Below are 6,528 nucleotides of genomic sequence, written 5' to 3'. Positions count from 1 at the left end.
GATAAATATTTGATAGGCATGTTGCCCTAGGTTGCATCAAGGCTTTTTTAGTTCAAACCAGCTTTTCATGTTTCATGTTAGAAGCAAAATATATCATAATAACACTATAAAGATAAATTTACATCGTATTCAGACAGTTGAAAAATTAAGATTAAGAGCTATCGGACAAATGACCCGAAAAGAGCTTAACCATTGTTGCCAGAAACAAAACAATTTAATTTTAGAATCTTAACATAATGTTTCGACCATCATTACTTGATTGAAACTTTTTTTCAGCTTAAAAATTGTTTCTCCTCGCAGAAAAACACCAATCTAAGACTTCATCTGCTTATTATGACAAACCCCCTTCTGTCCCTTTGTATTGACCATGCGTTTTTTTCTGGGCTGATAATTGTTTCATTACATAAGGCCTCGAACCACAGACTTTTTGAAATGAAATTCGGTGACATCTCATTTAGTATATATCTCTTTCAGTATTATCCCATTACGTATAATTTTTGTTAATTTAACGTAATGGCACAATTCTTTAAAACATCTAAGAACCAAAGTTTGTAGTTCCTTAACCATTGAGCAGTTATCAGTGACACCCCAACCTGTAATGTCTTGTACCAAATACTGATTGCTGTGCAAAAAATCAAAAAATACAAAAGTAACACGTGATGGTACAGTTGCAAAATTGAAAGTTATTAGACTTTTATATAATGGAAACCAGAGAGACCAGCGAGACATTTCCTCCCAGGGGCAGATTTCCCTAGCGGGCCAGGTTTTAGTTATAATTTAAAACAATCATCAATTCAGAAGAACGCAAACTTTCGCTTTTTTGCTCCGCCACGCCGCGAATATATTCGGCGCAAAAAAAAAGTGTGCGCGTAAAACAGTTATTGCCGCTAAACTAGTTTGCTTTGCTTAGAATTTTATAGACAAAGCGTGAGATAAAACACTTGGTTAGAGAAATTCATCCCCATACCGAGCTCTTTTTTTTATATAAAATAAACTTTTATGCGTTTTTTAAATATCTTATATGAGTTAACAATCAAAATCTGCTGAAAGACCTCAACTTCATTTTTTATACTAAAAAAAAACAGTCTAAAAAAGGTTGGTCGACTAAGTCGCATTAGGAGCGTCAAATGGTAATATACAAAAACAAGACTGCTCGTATCAGGGAGAAGCCCTGAATGTTCCGACTGCTTTAAAGCTCAATGGAGCTGTAATAACATAGTAAATTTAAAGGTAAAAAAATAGAATTTAAATTTTTTTTTGAAAAAAAAATGAGATTTTTTGTGAAAACATCCCCCCACACTCCAATATTAAGTAGAAAGTGATAGATTTTGCTCCTATTAACAAATCAATTATGACATACAATCTTCCTTGAACCAAATTGGAACGATTTCTAAGACGGATTAAATCTCGCTTACGCGTTAATAGCGCGAAACATCTAGCGCGTTAATTGTCCCAAATTGGCCAAAATGGCCAAAATGGCAATCTTTAAACCCCCATAACTTTATTAGAAATGATCACAGATAAAATATTTTTTTCAAAATTAACCTTAGGACAACAATAAGTTTCAATTTTTATCCAAAATGGCAAGTTAAAAAGTCAAAGATTGTCTGAAGAAAAAAAGCCACCCGAACACAAATATTCCGTTTCTTTCGTTACGAAAGTCGGAACAAAAAAAACAAGGTTGTTATAGCTGATTAAGTTCACGGGGCTTATATCAGGGTGACCTTTTCGAATGTTCCGATTGCCTTTTATTGACTATGATAGAGAGTTAGATTCACAAATATGATCTTTTTTGAAACTTATGACTTTTTAAAAAACTTGGTACGCGCTGCGTATATTACAAATTCTGATATTTAGCATCTAGTAATGTATCAGTTAGGTGAACTAAGATGTCTCAAATTAAAATTGCAACAATTTTCTCAATTTTGAATTGCAACAACTTCTCAATTTGTCCGTTTTAAATTGCCGCTTGATCGTTAATAGGTCGAAATATATCGCGCGTTATTTATCCCACACTGGCCAAATTGGCAATCTTCAAACTCCTAATTCGAACAAAATCATTCACAGGTGAAAACACTTCTAAGTTTGAAAAAAAAACGAAAGAGTAGAAAAATAGTGGCATAATGTATAAATAACTCTCTATGAAAATTAGTCTACGAAAAAAAATTTCCTCCTTAGAAATTGATAAAACATCAAAACAAGAAACTGAAGTTTTGAAATTTTTGAATATGGTAAACAATTGAAAACTTGTCAATCAATTTTCAATTGAAACGATTTATTCAGACACTCATTTTCAAGAAAACTTTCATGGTCAAAATCAGGCCACTATTGCCCCTGTCTGCTCATTTTCATAGAGAGTTTTTCCTACAACGCTTTTGCGTCACTACCACGCATTATGCAAAATGCAAAGTGAAGTATTCAACGTCTACTAACTTATTATTTAACTCTGATAGCGTCTAATTTCCACTACCCCCCCCCCCCCCTTTGATTTTTTTCATGAAATGCAGTTTGAGAAAGTCTAATTGAAAATATTTTGTTCATCTAAACAGCAGTACAACATGTAAGCGTGAATAAACGAATAGATTTCTACAAAACTTCCATGCAAATTGCATTATGAAAGTTTTTTGAATTCAATTTAATCTATAACGATTTCTTAACCAGTTTGAATTGCTTTTTACGCGTCAAGAAAAAAGACAAACTGTTAAAGTTCTGAGTATCCCAATATGACTCTTTACCAGTTTCCCAACCCCCTCGTAAAACTATAAAGCAAAGCTGTTCAAAAAATGTTGACATGGCGTTTAAAATGTTTCAAGAAATGTTGCAAGAAATTGTTCATCTGTTTACGCTGACACGTTTTGATCTATTTATAATATGAAAAGTAATTTTGAAAAAAAAAATTTCAATTGATCTTCAGAAAAAAAACAAAAGATAGTTCATAGTTTCGCCAAATTGAAAAATTTCAAACTCATAACTTAAAAAAAACAATCGCCGGTAAATTGTTTTTTTTATTCGAACCCAAGGCATTGATAACTTTTATTTCCCATCAAAACCGACTGAAAAAACCAAAACTTGTGCAGAAAAACAAAAGCAACCTCGAGCAAAAATCTTTCGCAACTTTTTTCAAAAGTCAAAAAACAAGTTCTCATCTTTTTAAAATTTCCAAATAAAAGCTTACTATGTGATAGCTGCTAGACGATCCATCAAATATCATCTGAGATTTTAGCTTAAGAGAAAATCTTTTTTACTCTTGAGACTCGATTCTTAGCAATTTATATCCCGATTGCACTGGTTTCAATATGATATAACGCTTCCCTTTGAAACAAAATTTAAAACTAAAAAGTACTTTAAGCGAAAAGATTAATCCACGCTACTAAAATAAGGTCCAATTTTAATTAGTTTTTCTCTTCTAAACTGCTTCGGTGTTTTCTGCCATAACTTCTTGTCTGCAATATCTCCTACAGCAACGTACTGAGTAACTTAGATTGTGAATAATTGAGAGTCGAATGATGTAGTTCAGACTTTTATATTGTCGTAATAATTTTTTTCAATAAGTCTTCAAAGTTATTCACGCTCAAATTTGGTTTTCCGCCATTTGGCTTTTGGTTTCTTTCTATTAAAGTTCATTTCTTTTATTAAAAGGAAGTTAAACTCCATTGTTGAAAAGCAAAAATTTAATAGTCATGACAAATGTCATTGAAATTTAATTTCGAAAACGGAATATAATTTTACAATTTCCCAGCGTAACAGAATTTTTACTTACTATTACCGTTTTCTCAATTTGAGTTAATTTTATGAAAGAGTGTCAATTATAAATTGTTCTTAGAATTTAAAAAATCTTATGGTCATTGATGTTTTCTGAAATTTGAAAGTTGAAGTTTTTTGAAAAACAAGTCAGTTTGCTTTTTTGTGATCTTGCGTTCCTTGACCTTTTCCAACTGCCTGTTGGTTACATTTAGAATTTATATCATGTTCTCTCATATCAAAAAGTTTCAAATACTCTGGGTATTTATGTATAATATAATTTTTACGTAGCTTATAAAAAGTTGCTTTTTCAATAAATAAAATGATGGTTCAGTTTTTTCATATATCTGGATCTGGATGCATCTGGATTTTTTGCAGGGTACTCTTGTCTGAAAACATCTCTCTGAAAACTAATTGGGTTCTTCCTTATTACATTTTCAATTATTTTGTATCATATAAACTGTGCGGCATCAGAAGTTTGTAGATAGTTATAAGTAGTCCGCTAAAAAGTTTAATTATAGAGTCGAAACTTGTCTAGAGATTTAAACATACCGAGCATAAATGATCCGTCAATTTCTTCAAAAGCTGATTAAAAAAGTGTAGCTAAATTTTGAAAATGGCTTTCTACTTGAACCATTGAGAGGCCACAGTAAATAAAAATAATCAATTTAATTTTGAAACTATTGCTAGCTCCGGCTTTTGAATATTCCAAAAATGTTTTTTCTTTCTTCTCTTTTTTTGCTTTTTAATTCTTTTTTTTTTTAGATGATTACGATTGAACATTTGTAAACGCTATCAGACCTGTTATTAAAAATTTTGCAAAAGGTGGTTTGTTTCTTTTTAGAGATCTGTGAAAAGAAAGTTATCAACTGACGCATATAAAAGTACTTCTTTTATACTAAAGCGTAAGAAAGTTGGTTGTTTAAAAGCGATGAGCAGTTAACGAAAAACAACCGTTAATTGGTTCAATCAACGGAATGGAAAAACACTTTTCCTTTGATTTCTAGTGGCCTTAATCACTTTTATAAACTTCATGGGTATTTACGACTGTGTTTTCAATTCTATAATATCCTTCACATTAAATAGAACAAAACAGTTCGCACCAATGCAAGACCTTGAATGTCGATGGCTTTGTAAAACATATCTTGAAGAAGTGTTTGCTCTAAAAAAATGATAACTTATGTCAAAAAAATAAACTGGTACTATTCCCCTACGCGTTAATAGCACCAATCATGTCACGCGTTAATTGTTTCAGTTCTAATCCCCCATTACTTTTTGACAAAACTTGATAGTTCGATCTTTTTTAACTTGAGCTCAGGACAACAACACTTTTAAAATAATTTCAAAAAAACTGTTGAAAACAGCTAGTTAAAAGCTGATATTCGTCTGTAGGATTAATACACACCGATTACAAATACTCTGTCACTTTCATCGAAATATAGAAAAAAAGTAAACTTTGCTCTTCATCCTTATATATTCATACTTTTATATAATCCGCTGAAAAAAATATGTTTCCCTATTCAAAAGCTTGAAATTTTCACTATTTGCCCATTTAACGACGCCGGCAGCTTTTGATTAGTATCAGTTTAGTTTTGAAATGACTGCAAGTTCCGGCTTATGAATACTCCAAGTTAACTTTTTCTATAAAATTATGGTTTTTCACAAAATACTGATTACTGATGACTTTTCTGGGTTTTTAGATGATCGCGATTGAGCGTGAGTGAGAGTTTTGAGACCTGTTACACAAAGTTTTGAACAAAGTTGTTTTTTTCTTCTCAGAGGTCCGTGGATAGAAAATTATCAATTGAAGAGTATAAATTTACTCGTTGTTTACAGAAGCGTAAATTTTTTGAACATTTGAAAACGATGAGCAGTCCAAAGAAAGGAACAGTTATTTTGTACATATCTAGGGAACGTAAAAACACCAATTTAATATGCTTTAACTCAAATAAGTTTCATATGGGTTTTTGTCTAAGTTTTCATGTCTATAACATGTCTCATATTAAAATAGAAATCAACAGCTCGTATTAGGGGGAAACACGGAAGATCCGACTGGTTTTAAAAATATATCCTAGAGTGATATACGTAAACATACGTCAACTGCTAATTTAATTTTGGATATCAAATTTTGAAGACAGACCTTATCTTCCGCAATTTATGTACGACTCCAATGGCTTCAATATAATCCTAAGCTCCAAATAAAAAAAACGACAAAAATGAGCGCAAAAAAAAACTTTTATATTTGAAATTGAAAAAAATTGCGTCTAACAAAATTAATTCATAGCACATCAATTTCCCAAATACAGTAGTTTTCTTCTAAATTCAAACTTTGAATAATTATCCAGGAAGCCGAAGACAACGAACAACTAATAAATCGTAAGGTTTCCTCTGCTTTCTTTTTGTTGAAACGTTGTGTATAAATACTCGTTGCAACTGGAAAAATGGCCAAACTTGCCTGAGAAAATTATATATTGCTGGAGAAATATTTTCTATAATTGTCTATCAGATGATGAATGAAAAATACCAGATGAATGAAAAAAACACTGAAGCTATTGTTTATTATAAAAGCTTCCGTCATCACATTACAATGACTTGGTATTATATATTTAATTGATTCAAAACAATTACAGAGTAAACCGGTTTTAAAAAATTTCATTACTAGACCAAACTTTGGGGCACAATTTGGTGTCTTTATGTTCCTGGATTCCGGAGACAATTCTTTAAAACTCTTTAAAAAATGGAGGAACGATCAGTTCGTTTTCTATTTTATAGAACTCCTGTCTCACG

This window comes from Symsagittifera roscoffensis, chromosome 3, assembly GCF_963678635.1.
Source record: "Symsagittifera roscoffensis chromosome 3, txSymRosc1.1, whole genome shotgun sequence".
Classification (NCBI taxonomy): domain Eukaryota; kingdom Metazoa; phylum Xenacoelomorpha; order Acoela; family Convolutidae; genus Symsagittifera; species Symsagittifera roscoffensis.
This window is presented reverse-complemented; position numbering follows the sequence as displayed.